Genomic DNA, 20,012 nt, shown 5'->3' on the forward strand with positions numbered 1-20,012 from the left:
TCGGGCTGCCTGACAGCATGCATCCACTGTGACTCTGTTTATTCTGTGTTTTGTTGTTATGCTTCCCTTGACAAACCTCTTTTCTGTCCCTAAAGTGTGCATGGGATTTGCTGGCCTCCTGGGAGCATAGATCTGTGTCCCATGCCGCCTCTATAAAACCAGGCGAAGGCTGGTGGGGCTGTATTTCACCCTGAAGCGCGAGCGAGGCTGCACCTCTAATCTTACTGGGAAAAAAATAAAAAATCCTTTCTCAGTACTTGCCTCAGAAATACCGCTGAAGCGTTAGACTAATATGCAGATGTTCACTCTTCAGTAGCAGTTAATGTCTTCTGAAAATATTCCTGATGCATTTCGTGGCATTTCAACCTTTTATTGGTCGTGAGAAAATCAGAGCAACTGTAAAGGCAGGAACCGTGTGTTGGGGAACATCTCTTCCTGAACTGGAAAGAAAGGGAGAACAGATCCTAATTGCTGGTGTTTTGAGCTGAAGTTTTGTATATTAAGGGAGGAAGTCCTTATATTTATTTATTTATTTCTGTCCCAAGGCTTTGCTGTTTGTGGCTCCCTGCAAAGTCTTAAGCAGCAAGGTTTAGACCTGGAAGCACTCCAGCTCATTAACTGCCTGTCCTCCTTGGGGTGGCGGCAGATTTAAACCCCTTCAAGATATTTTGAATACCGCCTGCATCTTATGAAGCCTGAGAACTTTAAAGAGATATTTGAACTTGGAATAACATTTAGTCCAGCGGGCTCACACGCTTCTGTTGTGGTTTTGTACATAAAAGACATCGCATGGGGCTTCACTGCGGGATGGCTGCTAAGCCAAAAGTTTGCACTGCTGGTCATCTGCCTTGATATGTTTTATCAACTCTTAAATATTTGTTCTGCAAAAGATAATGAGCAATTGAGAGGCACCTCGCCGTTTGTCGTTTCCAGAAGTGGCTCCGAAATGTGATATTTTAAAAGAAAAATAGGGCATTGCAGCTATCTGCAACCCAGCGCAAGTAGCAGCTTTGCTTAGCGGTTACAAAAACCAAAAGCAAGCTAACATCACAAATGGGTGGTTTCTTCCTCAGTTCCAGAATCGTTATCCAGAGTATGCTGTGGATGTCCATGGGCTTTTTTTGCTTTTAATGGGATACTAATTATTCTGGATGCTTGCACTTACTTTTAACTGAGTCGCGTATATGCGGTGCGAAGAACTCCTGGAGCTAATCTACTGTTTTGAAAGAAAGCTACAAGTGGCTATTAGGCTGTGCATCGTGACAATTCTCTGCTAAGAGTCTAATTGAGATCTGAAGAAGCGCTGCCAAATTAATTTCAAATGCAAAAGAATGATTTGTATATTATGTCCTTCCCGGAATCTAAACTGGGTTTGACATTAAAATTCTTCCTGCTAATTGTACTCAGAAGCACATTCTCCCAAACAATACATTTATCAGTTTGATTTTCCTGATGTCTTTAGTTATCAAATGGTTCAGTTCAAGAAGAACTCAATATATGCTGCACTGAATAGCGGATAATAATATTTCATTACATACTTTTTTTTTGGGTCTGGTTTCAGGAGTAAAAGAACCCCCGGCAGATTTCATTTAATTCGGATCCTTCAGTGGAGGAGTTCCTTTAATTTTAGTTTTAAGTTTTAGCTGTAGGTGAAGCTGGGGGAGGTGAGATCATGAACCTTTGAAGGCACATTATTGTACGTCTGTGAGGGATTGTGATGAAGCTGCATATGGATATTCCCTCCTCATTTCGTGAAGCCTTGGGGTCGTGCACCTCGCTGTGCTACCCTGCTCTGCCCGGCTGCTCTGTTCAGCCCTGGTGCCAGAGCCATCGCTGTCCCTGGATCACCAAGTTCCTTGGGAGCATCCAAGGTTTGGATCACTCTTTGAGCAGAAAAACAGAGCAAAACAAAACAAATTATACTTCAAAGCCTTCTGTACCACCAACAGCACCGTGATGTGCTGCCTCTACACCAGGACACCAGCACCCACCCCGCTGTGCCGGCTCCGTTACCAGCTCCAGTTCAGGTGCTCCAACGAGTCAGCTGCCCGGATCCATGAGCCACGCAGAGCTAAACAGGGAAATGCTGTCCGCATCACTTACCAGGTGCAAAAGCTCCTTTATTTTTTGGCAATCAATGCATGGCATGGATGAGAACCCGTGATGCTGGATTCTTATAAAAGCATCGTGAAATGGGTCATCAAACGAAGCTGAAGGTGTTAAATCCCAAAGCATGTCAGCAGCTCTCCGGTTTTGGTAAGGGTAGAAGCTAGCATCTATTTTTAAACCTGAAGGTGTAGCAATTTTCACTTAAAGTTGTTATTTTTCCATGTCAGCTTCATTTAGGTTAATACTATCACACATTTTAAAATACCTGTGAGTGAAATGTGTGCTGCTCTGTCACAGGTGAGGTTTATTAATCTTTGCCTCTTTCAGTGTTCAAAAAAAAAAAGCCCAACAAACAAAACCACCAGCACAACCTTTTGGCTGGTCAGTCACACTTCAGAAAATGTTTTATTTACTTTCCCAGCGAAATCAATAGTTCTGCACTGTAATTCTCCTATTTTATTAAAAAAAAAAAGAGTGTCAGAACTACAGAAATTACTGAAATTAGTGTTCCTTTCCCTTCTCCCAGAGAAGAAGGGCAGACATCCCAGGAAATACTTTAGCATGTTGATCTCTATCGATTTACTTTCCCTAGGTAAATCAGTACCCTCAGCGGCCCAGGTTGCCTGTTTTTGGCTGTTTTCATTAATCACCTTGTTGAGGTACAGGAATAAAAGTTCTCAGCAAACAGTAGAAGTTCTGGTGTTGTCCCTTGTGCCTTGCCAGTGTGAAGAAATGCAAGAAGTGCATTTTCTGATGGGGGTGGAGGAAGTCAGGAGGCTTTGAGCTCAAGGGGAGAGGGAAACCAGAAATTGGTGGGCTTTTGGAGGAGTTTGTCCTTCACGTGCTGAGTTGGTGCGGCTGGCTCTGTAGGTCTTGGAAAGAATACATCCATTGGGTTATCAGGTTATCATTGAGGGGTCTTTTTGCCTGGGTTGTGGCTTTTAGGATTGACACAGCGAACAGAGCTGGGCCCTTTGGGCCTGCTTTCTTACCCGGCAGAGCCAAAGGGCCGCTGTTGGCAGCTGCCCCACGCTGGAGTGGCCAAGGGGAAAGTGAACAACCATTTCTGCTGTCTCTCCATCTCCTTTCAGTGTCTACCATTTTAAGAACAGAATTGTACAAGAACAAAAATAAGAGTGGAGTATTGGTGATAATTTCACTGCATCTCTCCAAATCCCGGTTCTTTCACCACAAGAATTTTCAGTGCAATTTACCAGAATACTGACCGGCACAATTACGGATTTCATACATTTTTGTAAAATCCGCCTAGACCTCTGTTTGCTTTTCCCTTGGCAACACGTTCCTCTCCTGGCTTTTTGTCTTCCTAAAGACTGACAATTATGGAGCTCTTTGGCTTCTGCGAGCAGCAGCCTCCAAGTGCAAGCAGACAATGAGGCCCTTTGTAGGGTTATTAAGTTTTAGGATCACAAGTATTTCATGTACGGAATGTGCAATTGTATTCCAGAAAACTGGCTGGGACTGTTCGGGTAGGAGAAAACACAGCCCGTGGAATAACAACCAGGGCTGAAAAACTGAAGAACCGTTCATGCTGTGACATAACAGACTGCACGATGGTAAGACAAGAAGTGTTTAAAGTATATTTAGAGAGAAGAGAAGTGCCAGGTCACTGGCGGCCACCGGCGTGGAAGTTGGTGCCACTGCCTGGGAGGACTGAGGAGTCTCCTGCCCACCTCCTGAGGGCACAGCAGGCCCTTCTGCACAGATTTTTCTCCTTTTTCATCATAAATTTTGGAGTCAGAGTTAAGCAGGTGCTGCCACAGCCAGTGACAGTGACGTTTGGGCAGGTCTTGGCATGGTCGTGTTGGAGTGATAAGGCAAATTCCTTAGTTTTGAACATGTACCACAGTTAGAGCAGCCTTGAAATGAAGGTAATGAATACACAGAATCATTTGTCTTAGGAAATAATCGTGCTGGCCCTCCTGCATACTCTCAAATACTTGAGTACAGCTCCTGTGCTTTGAACGACCGAGCAATAATATAATAACCAAAGTTAATCTTCCAAGATCTTTTTCTTTTGGGGTCTCCAAAACAATAATTTAAAAAAAAATTCAATACAAACATTTTCCTTCTTTAAATTCGCTATCTCTGTACATGCACCCAGCTTTAGCTGTGCCAGCAGCTTTGACCTGCCAGCTTGTCAGATTTTTGTCCAGCCGGGTATGGGAGAGGTTTCCCCCTCTGCCTGCCCGCAGCCAGACCCAAAGCCTTCCTCTCTTCCTCCTCAGCCTGCCTGTGCCTGGTAGAGCTACCACCACGGGGTGAAAAACCCCACACCTGTGCAAGTAAAGTGCTGACTTGGAACAGAATCATCTGCCTGCTTGAATTTGCTCTTTTTCTGACAGCTCAATTTGTATTGGCAGGCCTTGTGCTGGCTCAGGTGCCGGCTGTCCTTCAGCAGCTGGCATCGGGCTGGCATCAGGCGGGTGTCTGGCTCTGCACCCCGGGCCGTGGATCCTTCCCAGCTCCGTGCTGGCCTCCCAGACCCACGGGTGCTGCTGTTTTATGTCTCTGGGTGATGGGCAGCGTGGCCTCGGTGGGGGTGAGCCTGCTCCGTGTACCCCAACCTGATCTCACGTCCCTAAAAAACGTGTAACGTGTGGGTAGCACGCGGATCTCCGAGGTGGTTCATGTCCCCAGCTGCTGCCCGTGGTCACATTGGGCACATCGTGTAGGGCCCCGGTACCAGCACAGCCTGGTGGACGGAGGGGACATTGCTGTGAAGAGCTGCAGCTGCTAAAGCTGCTGAGAGCAATTACACCGCAGTGCTCACAGGTGCTGTGGTTGGGCAGGGTGGGAAACAGGAGGTGGTAATAGGAAGAGGCAGTGCCTGGTAGAAGTTTTTCTCCAGAAGTCCTGCAGCTCCTTGGGTACGGGGCATAACCTGGGCTGCCCGCCGCTGTCAGAGCCTGCAGGCACTGCTGCTCCTCCTGGGCTCTCCTCGCATCCACGCTGATTTTGCAAAGTGAGTTTGTGGCCAGCAGCTGGTAGGAAATGTGGGACTGAGGTGCAGTGAGAGTAATGTAGGGGTGCATGGGGCCAGGAGAAGCTTTCTGCTGATCTGCTGCAGGTAGTGAGTAAAGGGAGCCTCAAAACCCCCTGCTCTGTTCTCAGGGCATGGCTGAAAATATTTATTTAGAGTGGCTTTGTTGGAATAATAGGTGATCTTGTATTAATAGGAAACTTTAAAATTATTTACCTTTATGACAGTACTCATTTCTTAAGGCTGAAATGTTCCCTCTGAGGCTTCAGGTATTCAGTAATCGCTGCTCCAGTTCCCTTCGGTGTTGGGCTTTGATAAAACCTGTTACTTCGTGGGTTAGCTTTCGTGAGCCCAGTCATGTCTGCAGGTATGCAAGGCAAAACAAAAATACGAGATTGAAGAAATAAGATATAGAAGAAGATAGTTGATAGTTTCCTGACGATTGACTTACAAAGATATCCAAACAAAAATGTTTCTGGAGTGAATTTTAGATGTGTTTTTGCCATTGAGATTTTGGAAGGAGGTACGATACTACAACACACTTGCAATATTTGCTCTCCCTCCCACGTTGTTTTCTCATGTTCTTCTTGCCAGACAGTTTTGTATCTTTTCACCCAGCAAACACGTTTAGTTCTTAAAAATCAAAGTAAAATTGCCAGGTGGCAAAACCAAGAGTGTTTTGCGTAAACTCCGCTTGAGCACCGAACACTTTTTCATTTGTCGCACTGTGTTTCGCAGGGTGCTGCTTCTGCAAACACCTCAGTCATACTTTATCTAGGAAATGTATTTGTTTTAAGGAAAATATTCCTCCTTAAGAGATATCGGCTGCTTAGAACCTGAAATACTCATTCCTACTGGGGTTTACTTCCCTCATTCGTTCAGGGTCATGCACTTTAAGGTCTACCACACGCATTCAACCACTGTACCCCAGAAGTTACTACTTTTTAGCCATTGGGTTTACCTAGTCTGCCTAAACCTGTAGTTTTTACTGCTTTCAGCAGATATTTTTATTTGCATATTTGCTTGTAGGAGTTATTCCTCATCCTCTTCAGGTTGCCCAACTGTTGGAGGCAGCGCCAAGAAGCGCGTGTACTTTTTCAGGTCAGTACTGAGGAGTGTGGAGGGATCGCTGGGTTTGCTCCTTGCCAAATTCAGTGCTGGAGTGTTAAGTGTAGCAATGGAGTGATAGAAATGTGTGCTGAGCTTGGCTTTCCTTCAGCTGGCACTGTTAGCTATGCAGAGCAAACCTCCGTAGGTCATTCTTCCAGCACGGCTGGGTTTTGTTGCGTTGGGATTGCCAAGGAGGGAACAGGGGCTTGGTTCTTCTTGGGGAGCGTGGACTCAGCTCTAATGTAGTTTCCCCTACAGGCCAAGGACTCGCTTTCTTCACCCATTTCTTCATTTGTCCTGTCTGAAGTTACTCTCTCTGATCTAGTAAGGAAAAAAAAAATTGGTAAACTGATGTCTTTTTATCAAAGAAGTCAAAAATCTCCATCAGTGCCTAAGTGAAACAAAGCAGTTTGTAATGAATATGAATTTCTACGTGGGAAACAAGCATTAAATGTAACCCCGAGGGATTTGCGAGATGGAGTAGGTGTCGCAGAGAGAGTGGCTCAGCTGATAACCACCTAGACAAAGGTGATGCACATTTGTTTCAATTCTCTGCATTTGCAAAAGGCCATTTCATTGTGGCGTGCACGGGGGGTGATGCATGGCACGTCTGCTGCCAACCAGTACTGGAAGGAGACAGTTGTCTTAATTAGAGGGCTGTTTTTACAGCTTCATATATTTTAGTTTCTGCCAAGACAACTGACAACAAGAAATGAGGAATTTATGAAGAAATCATGAAAAATTTATGCTGGCATATGTGATTTATTCATCTGGCTTATAAAATGTATTTTAACTTCCAACATCAGAGCTGCTAATAAGATATTGGGAAATAGGCTGAGTCTGGGGATGGTTTGTATGAACAAGAACACCACACACCACGGTCTGTCCTACAGCGTGCATCACAGGGACGTTCCTGTGAGTCTCAGACGTTGGGCACTTTTAACTAGCAAGATTTGGTTTCATCAGTTAGTTCAGGTTGATTGGGATTTCAGGGTCATTATTTGTGGACAGAAACCTCACAGAATGAGAGGACGTGGGAGAACAGAGTAGTGCCAGTGACAAACGTGCACCAAACCCTTCTATATTGCATCTTTACAGATTAAAAATAAATAAATAAATAAAAACAACAACATTCAAAATTAAAGTACATCTCTGAAAGGAAGCAAAGTTGTTGAATAGATTTTTGTTAGCTTGTTTGGTTTTGATCTGTTTGGTCTGGTTTCAGTTATGCTGTTCATTAATTTCCTTTATAACTTGTACCAGCTGTAATGTGAACTGATAAGTTGTTTGCTTGGGAAGTTAGAGGGGAAAAAATTCCCCTGCTGGAGGCTGTGGCAGAAGTGCTGCTGCATTTGAGGCACATGGTTTTTTGTTCCCCTGATTTGTACTTACCCAGGATTTAAATTTGTAAACTTTTACCATGCCCTGTGTGAAGGTTTGCACTGGAGCGTGCTGCTCTCTCTCCTGTAAAATATTTAATCCCTTTTACTTAGGTGTTCTTGTGGAAGTTGTTCTCTTGTTCTGACACAGAACCCCTACCTGCACAAGCCTGACAGATGAGATACAACAGTTGCCTTGATTTCACGTGGGGCTTGTGCTCATGCTCTTCCACCTGGTAAGTAGCAGGGTTCAGGAGGACAAGGAGGAGGGAAACGTGCCCAGCTCCCAGTCCGAGCCCTCCGACAGCAGGAGGGGTTCCTGGGGCTGCAAAGGCAGCAGCCTTCCCTCAGCTGGCATGGGTTAGTGAGGATGACTGACATGCACTGAAAGAATTACCACCGAGTACTCCCCATTCAGGTTATTAAATGAAATCACGGTGCTAATGATGCAGTCTTTTCATTTTTTTTTAATTTTTGCCTGTGTCCCAGTGCTACTTATTACTAATGGTATTCTTTCCCTGCAGCGAATAACCCTGTGTGTAAGCACCGTAAGGCATCTGACCGAGTCTTACTGGGTTTGGAGATGCTGCAGAATCTATTAAGAGTCTTAGGCTGAGAAAAGAGCAATCCCTAAAAGCCTTTTCTAAGATTAAAAGAAAAAAAACAAGGTGTAAATGTTTTCATATGCTTAGGGAAAATCACCATGTGAAGGTTTTATCTCATGCTGCTTTCTCCTGGTGCTCATCTGAATTCAGCACACTGGTTAGCAAGGGCTGGGGGTGCAGCAGCAGCAGGAGGGGCTCTCTGGTACTGGACACCGTCAGCCCTGTTAAGACCAAAGGGCAAGGACTTCATCTTTCCTTTGAAAACTTTTTTCTCTGTGAAATTTGTCCATCGAAACACTGATGTTGTGTTACCAGGACATCAGTGGTCACAGCCATTTAAATGCATTTGGGGTTTGACACGTCATAGATCTCAACTCCTCTATGCAAATCCTCTCAGAAATTTCACTGGAGTTAAAAGCAAATAAATAAATTTCAATCCCAATATTTACTGTCATCCATCAGCCTCGTGGAGCAGCCACTTGTGCTGGTGACGGGCATGTCCATGGCACGAGGCGTGCAGCGGCTCCTCCAGGAGCTGCTTCTGCTCACCATGTGCACGGGGTGCACACCAGGAGTGCCCCTCTGCCTCCTTCCATCTCTAAACTAACTTCACTAATCATGAACTTGATAATGCTGATTTTTTGAAACACAAATTTGTGAGGTGCTTTTATCCTGCCAACTGATCTGTAAATGACAGAGTAATTAAAAATTCCTTTTTTATGAAAGTGATAGGTTGTGCTAGTCTGTTTTTGCAGTTCATTCAGCAGCGGGCCCTGGCTTCCAGGTGTCCTGCAGTACCTTCAGCTCTCCTCGACTGCGGTAAGCAATCGCTTTGGCCATTGTCAGCTTACAAAGCAGTTCCCTTAAACATTTCCTTCTCTACCTGAATCATAAATTGCCTGGCCCTAGGAGTGCTGTCTGCTACTGGGGAGTGCAGGGCTGAGGGTCTGTGGGGCACCAAGGAGGTCTGGGGGGAGTCACAAAATGTGCAACTCGTTCCCACTGATTTAAGGGAGAAGTGCCTGGCCTGGGTATTTGGGTTATTTATGTCTTAGTCAAGACAGTTCCTATAATAAAAAGAAAGAGGAAATTAAAGTCTGGCTTTTCAAAAGAGCACAGGGAGTTTGTACACAATGCAGGACTCCAGATATCACTGAAGAGGGGAAAACCATTCTCTTTCTTGCTCTTTGATAGACAGCAAGGGGCTGTCTGGCAGTGCTCTGTAACCCCAATAGCTCCTGAATCCAGTACCTTGTACCCCTGCAAGGGGCTGAGCAGGAACTAAATCTGGTAGCGAGATAAAAATTACTGTGCCTAATCAAATTATTTGACTTGTATTATTCCCAGTTTCATTTTTTTTAAAGCATATTAAATCTTTGTGTTTAAAGTTTATTTTAAGCTAATTTAACAAATTTATGAGTAAGATTGTGTGAGTGGGTAATTTCAGCTTTTAGGTATTTTCTTCTCTTACGTCATTAACCCAGTGCCAGCATTTTTCTAAATGTCTCTGGTTTATATTGACATGAAAGTAAGAGATCTTAAATATAGCAGTAGTAAGTCCCAGGGGAAAAAAAAGTGGTGTGTTTTTCTGTGCAGTGTGCTCACAAAGGGGAGTGGGGTTGTGGTCTGTGGCAAGGACTTGCACTGCGGGGCGAGAGATGTTTCACCGGCAGGTCCGGGAGCACTTCCATTCCTCAGCACATAGGTGAGCAGCAGAAAACGTGGTAATGGGCAAAAGCATCTCTTTTAAGGAATCTCAGCAAGTTAACGTGTAAATAAACACCACTACAGTATTTGCTGGTGATTTTATTTTGATTATTTTAGCTTACCTTAAAATTTTACTTTCCTGTGAGTTAGCCGTGGTGGAAAATCACCACATAATCAAATTGCAACACACGTGTCGTTGGCAAGCTGGCTCAAATTAATCTCATCTGCACATGTACACATGTACTGCTGTTACCACATTTTAATCTGAGAAACTGTATTTGGGATTTATTACCCAAACAGTTTGGGTAACCTAACAAATGAAACTTCACCAACGTGTTCAGCTCATTTTTGCTAAAGGGGTGTCGTTGCCGACGATGTCTTGCTTGCCATAAAGCAAGATGGATAGTGCCAGTTTTATGTAGCAGCAATAATATTAAGTTGCGTTATTTCTATAAGAATCTCAGAGCATCTGGGGAAGATCATCTGCGTTATGTTGACCTTACAGATGTTTGAGTTGATTCATAGAGGGATTAAGTAATTTGCCTGTGCTCATGCAGTGAATAACCAGCAGCGAAGACCGGAATTCAAATCATATATTATCTTCCCATGAAACGTTCTGCTCCATTTCGATAACTAGAACATTTTCTATATGAACATTAACCCATAACTCTAACCGAAATAGCACCGTTCCCGTCCTCAGTGTGTAAAATGGAAAAACAATTCAGAATTGTATACAAAACTAAGGAAGGTCAATGCCGTGCTTAGGCTTTGAGTGCAGCACAGACAAATTCTCATCCCAAATGACTTGTAGAGTTATGTACTTCTGTGAAGTCCCACCTAGATTGTCCTTCTGGATTCCCATCTTTATGCTAGAGGTTGACACCTCCAACATGCTCCCAAAAAATGTCTTGGTGTGTCATTTCCCTGTCGGATCAAGCCAGAAGAGCGAGATTAGTTCTGTCCAACTCAAATTTAAGGTGGGTTTTGATGGGATGGAAGTGGTCAGAGCATGCTGTGGTGAACCACTGAGGTGGATGTACGTTGACATGGGAGCTGAGTGACTGCGATGTTATCACTTGCATTTATTTCACCTCTCCTGTATAAGAAGATGGCTCAGGCAACACGTGCGGCATTATCACATTATCCTGAAGGTTGGAGCGTGCTGCTCGTAAAGCTTCGGTTCTCACAACGCTGTGCCAAATTAACAGGAATGAATAGCTGCCGAGTAAATAATCCTGCTTTGTCGCTGGTTTGTAATGGATGTGTTGATTGGAAACAACTTCTCTGTCTGTTTACATCACGATAATTTGATAACCCATTTGTATTATTTAAACTGCGCGTTTTGTAAATGCCGAAGCCGAGTAATTGGTAACAGAAGCAGTACGTAGGAACTGCTCTCCTCAAGTGATTTTTAAATTGCTTTGCTCGCAGCTATGGAGTTTGCCATAAAGAATGATTTCTGCTGAAATTTCAAAGCCACAGGAATGGTCAGAGAGCTGAAGAGGGACAGCCTGATGATTTAAGGCTCTTCAATGCCCCGGCTGTTGTGGAGCAGAGTGCCGTAGACCTTGCTGGTCTAGCAGAACATTTCACTGCAGTTTCTTAATGCCCTAAACTAGGAATCTGATTTATTACCTATTAGGTCTTATTAGATCCTGCTCATAGGGAAAAATGAACTATTGTAGCTGGATGGCAGAAAATTAATTTGAAATAAATGTTATGTAGTCAGGCTTCGTCAGTTCTTTTATCCACGTCAATCTCTGTGGCTTTAAGGCTGCTTTTCCAATTTCCATGCGGTTTCTTGTAGAGCCATCCTGAACGTGCACACAGGGGTACAAGTGTGGTATGAAATTGTCTATTCCGAGCAGGCAGGTGTTGATGGGATTGCTTCACACATTTATAATCTAGGTGTTTTTTTCTAAAAACAGTTTTTGTCGTAATGAATGCGCTCTTTTTGTCTTCCTCCCCACTTGCTGTGCTATGGGGGCAGCTGGGAGGAGAAGGGTGGCTCTCAAGTGTCCCGTGTTTTTGGATAGCATGTCATCTGCAGAGGGGCCTATGGATGTAGTTTCATTTCTTCAGATCTCTGCTTCCCATCCTGCTTTCCAGCTTTGCCTTCATTGCTGTTATCTTTAGTTCAGGTAAAGCTTCCTTTGAATGCGCTACAGGAGCTGTCTCAAGTAAAAAATATACTCACAAACCACCAATAATTTGTGAGGTTTTTGCGCCGTGTTTGCCTTCAGAAATGGACCCCAAATGCTGGTGGGAGAGCCGTGTGAGGTGCCCCATGCAGACTGAGCCCTGACACCAGGCCTGGCCCTAGGACTTCCCCTGCAGGCCCCACAGAAGTGAAGGAGCCTTTGGCAGACCCCTGCCAGCACCCACAGACATCTCAGCTCAGGCCCACCAGGCTTTGAACCTTCTTTCCCATCCCTCAGGAGCTCCACACGTGTGCCTCCCAGCCCCGGGGCTGCCAAGCAGTCGTGCCCAGGACATGTGCAGAGATGACCCCATTGACTCCCCGGTAAATAAAAGGAGGAGATAATGAATTTGGCTGGTGAAGGAGTAGGCAAGCACTGATGTGCTTCTCACCCGGATCAATCGTGTTTGTTTGGGTGGTAAAACTCCTTGCAGGCTAAGAAAATGAGCTTGCTGGGACTGGCAGCACCAAGATTACCTCAGCAGTTCCAGATGAGTGAATGGGAAGCTTTAGCTGTTTCCTAACACCAAGCAGAAGATACAAATACCTTGTCTGGCATTTGTACATCATCGTACCTGCACTTTCCTCCTCCTAGATTAACACAGATTGTGCTTGTTTGTGTGATGTGCGGAATCCACCTGAGGGCAGGTTGTCTGTATTGAGCAGGGGAGTCTGAAATATGACATGCACAGCACGTGGGGCAGGTCTTTGGGAGACAAAGTCCTTTGCTTCTCGCTAACTTCATCTGACGTATGTAATGGGATGGGCACAAAAGGTTTTGTAATTGAAAGAGAGCCAACACCCCATTATTTCCAGAGCAGCCAGGTGCCCTCCTTGGCTTAGGCCCACAGCCCAAACTGACCTGTGCTGCTGGGTCCTGTCCCCACACTGCTCCAACACCTGCTGTCCCAGCAACACCCTGGGACTTGCAGGCACCCTTTTTGTCCCCACATCAAGGTTTAACCCCCCCACCAAAGTTGAGCCAGCCCAGATTTCAGCCCATGCTGTGGGGTTGCTGTGTCTGTCCCCCACCAGATCCCACCCCTCACAGGGCCTGGGGAAGGGCCTGTCTCAGAGCTGGCAGCATGCACATCAGAAACTGCTGGCACACTGCTGTTCCCAGCACTTTTCACGTTAATTTAGGCAAAGCAACATGCTACAGTGTTCTTACATTTTCCAGAGCCACTTTTCTCTGAGTCTGACCCTATAAATGTGTTCTTAAGTAATTTTGAATGAGAGAAGGTGAGCCCCCAAATCACTGTGCTGCACAAATTGACTTAAAAACAACAAAAAAAAGCCTGTTTACCACAACTGAAAACTTCTTAGCAGAAGTTAATTTATACAGCTGTGATCATGCAGTAATTATGATTTGTCACAGTCTAATATTTACTTTTTTTGACTAATTTAAAACCTATTCATTATACGACATACAAATTAAGAACAAAGTGTTGTGCTGGTCTCTGAATGCGTAATTGCAATTAAGACATTCTCCTGCAGAAATAATGCGCGGAGGGTTAATTTGGACTCCGCGCTGTTCTTTCTTCTTTGTGTGTCTGCACAATTAAATTATCCAACTGCAGCACAGAGAAAATAATCGATAATTATTTGTATCTGAGCTGTCCCGTAGTATTTTAATGGAGGTGCAAAAGCGTCTTCAGCAGTTGGTGGTACGGTGTAATGAGAAATGTTTGGGAGGTGGGTGGCAGTTTGAAATGCTGCTCAGGTTTGGGGGAAATTCTTCAGCTCTGTTTATTTTGTGACTCAATCCGTATTTTCTTTTTGTACAGAAGGGACGTAGGTGGCATGCCAAGACCTGCGGAGTGGCACAGGCTGTGAAAATATTCGGAGCCTATCCATAGCATGTTAGAGGGTATAACATCTCCTAATGAATTTTGGTTTTCCTTCCCTCAGGGCGAAGAATCCTGTTAGTCGGGTTGTTATCATTCTTTCCTTGTTATTTAAAAGAAAAACTTGAGATGTTTTACAAGAGCCTGTAAAGTGATTCAAATGCCCAGGAAGGCATGTCCTGCAGGGCAGCAGAAACACCACTGCCGGGCGCTTGGTGATGGGAACCCTACATGGTGATGTCCTGGGAGGAAAGTGTGGGGTGCCTGGGTTTGGGGTCAACAGCTTGTCCCATGGTGCTTGACCCTCAGGTGGCATCATGACCCCAGAGGGGTGCTGGTGCAGCCTGTGGTGCCCTGAATTTGGGGTTTTGTCCTTGTTTTTGGCACGTGGTAAAGGACAGGCCAAATGGGACTTCTGGCCTCTGCTGCGAGCGAGTGACCTTACTAAAGGGAGTCGGGTTATTCCTGATGAAAATGTCAGCGCTTTCAGAGTTGCCATCACAGGAGAACCTTCAGAAGTCCTTATTCCTCCCCTTTTTGCTGGCATTTGATTCTTAAACATTTAATGATGGCTTAGGAATAAAAATATTACGGTTTCATACAAAATTACAAATCAGAGCGAACACCACAGAAGTGAATCTATTCCCCGTTATAGGAGCAGCACTTGAATGGTTTCCTCAGCTCATCCTCTCTTACGGAGGGAGCTAAATGGCTTTTTGCGAGGCTCATTTTCACCCGTACGTTGTTGCACGGGTGATAGGAAATGTGTAACTTTTAAGTATGCCTAAAGAGAGAATTTCACAACTGCGATAGAGCAGATTAAATATTAAGGTAGGTATATCTAAAAAAAGATCGTAAAACCCTTTTCATTATTTCTCCCAGTAAAATTTGAATTACATGGCCCAAATAGCAGGGGAGGGGGTGTTATTCTTTCCCATAAAGCTAGAGAAAAAGGAAAAGGCTCCGAAAATACGGGGAAAATGAATCTTTATCTCAGAGTTGGCATTTTCAGAAAATAGTACTGAAGTCGTTTTAGCAATAATGTATAAAAAAAACTTGTTACATGTTTTCTTATAAAATCCTGTTATCTACCAGAGACCTGGGGATGATGAGGAGAGCTGAAATAGGACACGTTCCATTTTAACATCCCCTAAATCTTCAGCAGGCCTTCCCACATCTTCTTGGCTGTCGGTGTGAGCAAAACCTTAGTGCAGGCTTTTGTGTTGCTGCTGTGATGCTACCACTTTTGACTGAAGGCGCTATAAATTCTGCCGGAGCTCTGCGTGCCACTTGCAGCCCCTTTTAATATCTTTCGGGTACCCATTTTCAGCGATCGCAGTCTGTGTGCTACTGACGTGAAAGCTGAAAATATGTAAAAATCTGAACAAACTGCATCCCGTTCTGGCTTTAATTTGTCTGCTGGGATATGGCAAAGGTCCAGAAAGCTGTGCTTCTTACCTTATATAAACCTTTGACAAATACCGGAGTTGTTTGGTGCTGGCCTATATAGCTTCTTGCCTTCGCCAGCCTTCCCATAATGTCTGCTGCAGATGGACGCTGGCAAGTCTCATCTGGGTGAGCATCAATATCCTTTCTACAAGCAGCATTTCCCTGTCCTTCATGACTGGCTGTAATGCCAGCATCCCTCTCCATCAGAAGGACCCATTGGTAGTCTCGGCGTGCTGCTCAGCTCCCTCCTGGCTTGTTGCTGCTGGCACCCGAGCGATGCTGCAACAGCAGCTTCATTACTGGGAGTGGGGAGAATCCGTCTGCATCCAAACAAGCCTTCATCCTCACGGGGCATGTCGCCGTCTCTCCCTGCATCCCAGCCCATCCCACGCTCGGTGGGTATAATTGCTGCAAGTTCGGGATGCTCAAACACTGTGTCACGGGCCTCGAGCTGGTGGTGTATGACTTTAGACATACATTATTGCTTAAACCTCGGTGCAGTGGAGGGAGAAAACAAGTCGTGTATTGGCTTCGTGTGGATTTGTAATACAGATGTCCTGGCACGAGACTCCACAGAACTGCAGCCTGGCTGATGTGGGCAGGGAGCTGTCTCTCTGGGTGCCCAGCCCCAGGTCCCGGTGGGTTTGAAGCTCTCCAGGAGGAGCCCCCAGCCCCTCTCTGTGCCAGGGCTCCCCAGCTCAAACGTGCTGCTGGGGGCCAGGGGCAGCCCCCGGGGACAGGCTGCTGGATACCAAGAGTGCCCCACTCCTCTGATTCCTCTGGCAAGTACACATCGTGGTTTTGAACAGCGAAGTGATACTCTTTCATTACAGAATATTAAGCTGGATAAGATTATGACAGCTTTAGGTGTTGCTATATATTGCTGCCTGTGTCACCATCGCCTTAAAAAATCATCTTCGCTGTGGATGTTTTGTTGGTTTCACTGAAAAGGGAAAAACTCCCAGCACTGGGGCTGGTATAGATTTTTTTTTTTTTCTCGCTTTGTTCCTGTCACCCGTCTGAGCCCATAAAATAATTACAGGCTACTCGCAGAGAAGCTGCTCGGCTTCAGTGCCATTGGCATTATAAATTACATGTCTAGAGATAGACAAAATATGCAATTCAGGCCGGAGGAGAGCATAAAAGGAGCATAAATGGTGCATAAATGTTATGCGAGCCTTTTGCCCAACTAGACTTTGACCCCGTCCAGGGAAATCATCCCAATGGCACTGCTGTGGGAAGTGCTTGGCTGTCTGTCCTGTCCTCACAGGGGGTTCACAGTGTTCTGCTCTGCTCTCAGTCAGGAAATTTTGAAATTCGGGTCATTTCCAAATCCAAAATTCCCTATTTCGGACACAGTGAATAGAGCTGCCTTAGTACTGGGGACACGCTTATCTCTGTGTTAAACCAAACTTTGATATGGCTCAGCTGCTGCGGAGATGAAGACTCCACAGCCACCCCTTCCAGTCATCACCCAGTCGTGCAAACTCATCTCTCAGAAATAAAAGTTTAGCCTTACGGTGTACTAAAAAAGGGTTTCCAAGACACTATATCTATATTTCAAAAGCCAGATCGTTTCCTGTAGGTTTAAAAATACCTTACCCCTATATAGCGTATTTTTGTGTCGTGAAGAGCTTCCTCAGATTAACAGTGAGAGAGAAAATGAAGTATGGCATAAGAGAAATGGTAAAGGAGCAGATTTCATGCTGGAGGATCTAGTTGGAAGAATCCTGCAGCCAGGGCATTAAAATAATTACCAGTTTCCCATTTGAAGACCATATTATTGTCCTATTAGTATTGTCCCTTCTCTAGAGGCCGGGCGATGCTTTAGTGGTAACTTCATCTCTTCAGTCTCCATCCTCGGTGTGGAGGTAGGGGAGAGTCTTTAATAGAAAAAAAGATACCTCTGGCTGTACTCGTAGGGGTACGGCCATATTCAGTGGCCACAATTACATTGCACAACTCTGTAAATTTGACAATTTCAACAGAAACTTTCTCATTGACGCACTTGGCCTTTTTTTTCTTTTCTTTTTTTTTTTTTTTGTGACCCTGATTGCATTTGCCTCCGAGGTGTTGACTTCACCAGGCAGCAACAAATTGCCGGTTGTAAAATCGCAGGGAGGAATTTTGGGGAGGACTGGCATGGCACAGGGAGGGCCAGGTCCTCCAGAGCCCCGAACGCATCTGAAGGCTTCAAACCACGGCCGTGCTGCACCAGAGTGCGATGCTTCCCTGCAGAAGTGGCTTCTCACGGGATTCAAAATGCCCCTCTGCTGCCCTGGAGCTCTCCTCGTGTTTGGCACGCGTGTTAGGGGAGTGAAAAAAATGGGTTTGATTGTTCCTTTCCATTGTGGTTTGTTATAAGATGGTTCATTTTTATCTGCAGCATTATTTAGCCCTTCTAAACTGCAGAAAGCACGTGCCTTGTAAGGACGAAATGAAGGCTGAAGGCAGTCAGAGGGAATCAGCGTCTCCGGGCTTCCCCAAAATAAGGGATGTACCAGAACAGAAAAAATGTTATGTATGAGAGGGACGTTGTGGGGCTGCTCGGGACGGATCACCTGGGGCTGCTAATTGCAGCCAGGCTCAGCTCCAATGCGAACCCTGGGCAGGAACCGAAAACCCTTTCCTTACTCAGCTGAGAGCATATAATCACCATGTAAAATGAAAAACTAAGAAAATAAACCCACAAACAACCATCGCCAACAAACCCAGAAGCCAGATGGATGCTCCAGAGTAACTGTCCTCTCCCCCTGCCAGCCACACGCACCCTCCCGTTGTGTCTGCCTTTAGGTAAAGGCTTTTCTCTCATCCTTCTCCCTGCTTCTGCCTGCACCTTGCCTCCCCAGGATCCTCCCCACTGGAGCCCTGCCTTTCCCTTAAATTTGCAACAGCATTGCTGGGCGTAACTGCCCCTTTTTGCTATGAACCTGCCCCCTTCCACGTGAGCCCCAAATCTGCCAAGCACCACCGGTGGGACGGGCCTTGGTGGGCGCTGTGCTGAGTGTATCAAAGCATTGTGTTAAAGCTTCCATTCCAGCCGTGTCTCCTCGCTGCAGACAGGAGCCTGCAAGAGAAATTAGAAGAATAGCGAAGCGCTGATCTTGTCCAGAGGTTAATAGCTGGGTTACGCGAGCAGTGGGCTGCTCGGGATGTGAGCGCTGTTCCCGTCTCGCTTCATTCCTTCACATACCCCACTGCCTTCCTGAAATGTTCTGTGTCACAGCAAAATTTGGGAGCAATGCTTTGGATCAAATGCAGGCTTACCTAAAACTCCAGGAAGATTTTTTTTTGTGTTTTTTTTTTTTTTCCCCCCATACGTTTCTAGCATCAGTGATCCCATTGCAAGGCTGCCAGCAACGTAAGCGTCCGTGGAATAGCAAAGCGGAGCAGCCACTGCAGGTACATCGTTCACATCTCTCACCAGAAGATCTTGTTTTAACCACATGGGGTAGGGAGGAAGGAGGTCCTAATTTTGTCAAAGTTGGTCCTAATTTTGTGAGAGTTGGCTCCTCCGGCAGCATCTCTTGGTTGGGATTCTTGGTAGTGAGACTACAAAAGTAACGGTAAGGCACAGGGCGAAAAGCTAAATTCCTTTTCCCTTCCAGGGAAGTTTTTTGCCATCAGGCATCATGATTAACTTTATATCTTGGATACTGTACAAAGCAAGAAGTCCTCTCTAGCCAACTGAGTGGGGCACACCGGATTTATGACCCCAGCAGCACTGATGCAGTGCTGAACTCACCTTTGCACACCTTGGTCTGCAGATTCCTTTCTTCTTCCTCGTTTGTATTCTGTGATGGACTTTGATAAAGTAATTAAATATCCACAGGAAAAAAAATTAGGATTATTTTCCAAGCATTATGAGATTTATTTAGCCAGCTGCAATTGTCTAAACAATTGATTGCACGATTGATGAAAATGTCAAAGAATTTGAAATGTAGCAAATCGATTCTATTGATTTATCCATAATTACCCGAAGTAGCCTTCATCTGTATTCAGGGTACCTGTAGAAATGCCGAAGTAACAAAGGACAGTGCTGTCAGCAGGAAATGAGAGAGGTTCCCTTGCTGCAAACCCTGAGACACCGTCATGTATTTGATTATTTTTTTCCCCAAATTCACGGGACGTTCACCCTTTGCAGGAAAACTTACCCAGTGTCCTTTCTCACACTTCACGTGAGTGTATTCCCTTTTTAAAATTATTTCTCTTTCCAGATTGAATTCTTCTTTAAAAAAAACAATGCGATAGGGAAAAAAATCTTTGGGTTTATTGATTTTACCCCTGCAACACCTAGCCGAATCCTGGCCAGCAGCCTGGGCAAGTGCCTGGGAGCCCTCGCAGCTCCCCTCTGTGGTTGCACAGCTGCTGGGAAGTGATGCTTTCAGCAGGTAAACTCGGCCAGGGCAGGCTGTGAGAAGTGTTCCGTAGCAAAGCCTTTTTGCCTTTTATTGGGCAGTGCATTAAAGTGAAAACTGCTCCTTTAATGGCTGAGGCGACTGCAGATTTCTTCTAGCAGGACTGCAACAAATTACCTTTCTTTTAAACTAGGAGATCCATTGCAATTCTGCCAGGTATCATAATAAAATAGTCATTTTGAATTCA

General features: G+C 45.2%; 1 protein-coding gene and 1 long non-coding RNA gene across 4 annotated transcripts in view; both read left to right on the plus strand.

Moving 5' to 3' along the window:
* The window catches only part of DOCK1 (dedicator of cytokinesis 1), a 258,548-nt gene that overhangs the window by 148,592 nt on the left and 89,944 nt on the right, over nucleotides 1-20,012 (plus strand). The gene's annotated exons all lie outside the window — the stretch shown is intronic.
* LOC137859771 (uncharacterized) lies at nucleotides 4,739-18,679 on the plus strand. Its single transcript, XR_011098527.1, has 3 exons — nucleotides 4,739-5,092; nucleotides 13,899-13,981; nucleotides 15,054-18,679. It is a non-coding gene; the product is annotated as an uncharacterized lncRNA (long non-coding RNA).

The sequence above is a fragment of the Anas acuta genome, chromosome 7 (assembly GCF_963932015.1).
Source record: "Anas acuta chromosome 7, bAnaAcu1.1, whole genome shotgun sequence".
NCBI classification, from domain to species: Eukaryota; Metazoa; Chordata; class Aves; order Anseriformes; family Anatidae; genus Anas; species Anas acuta.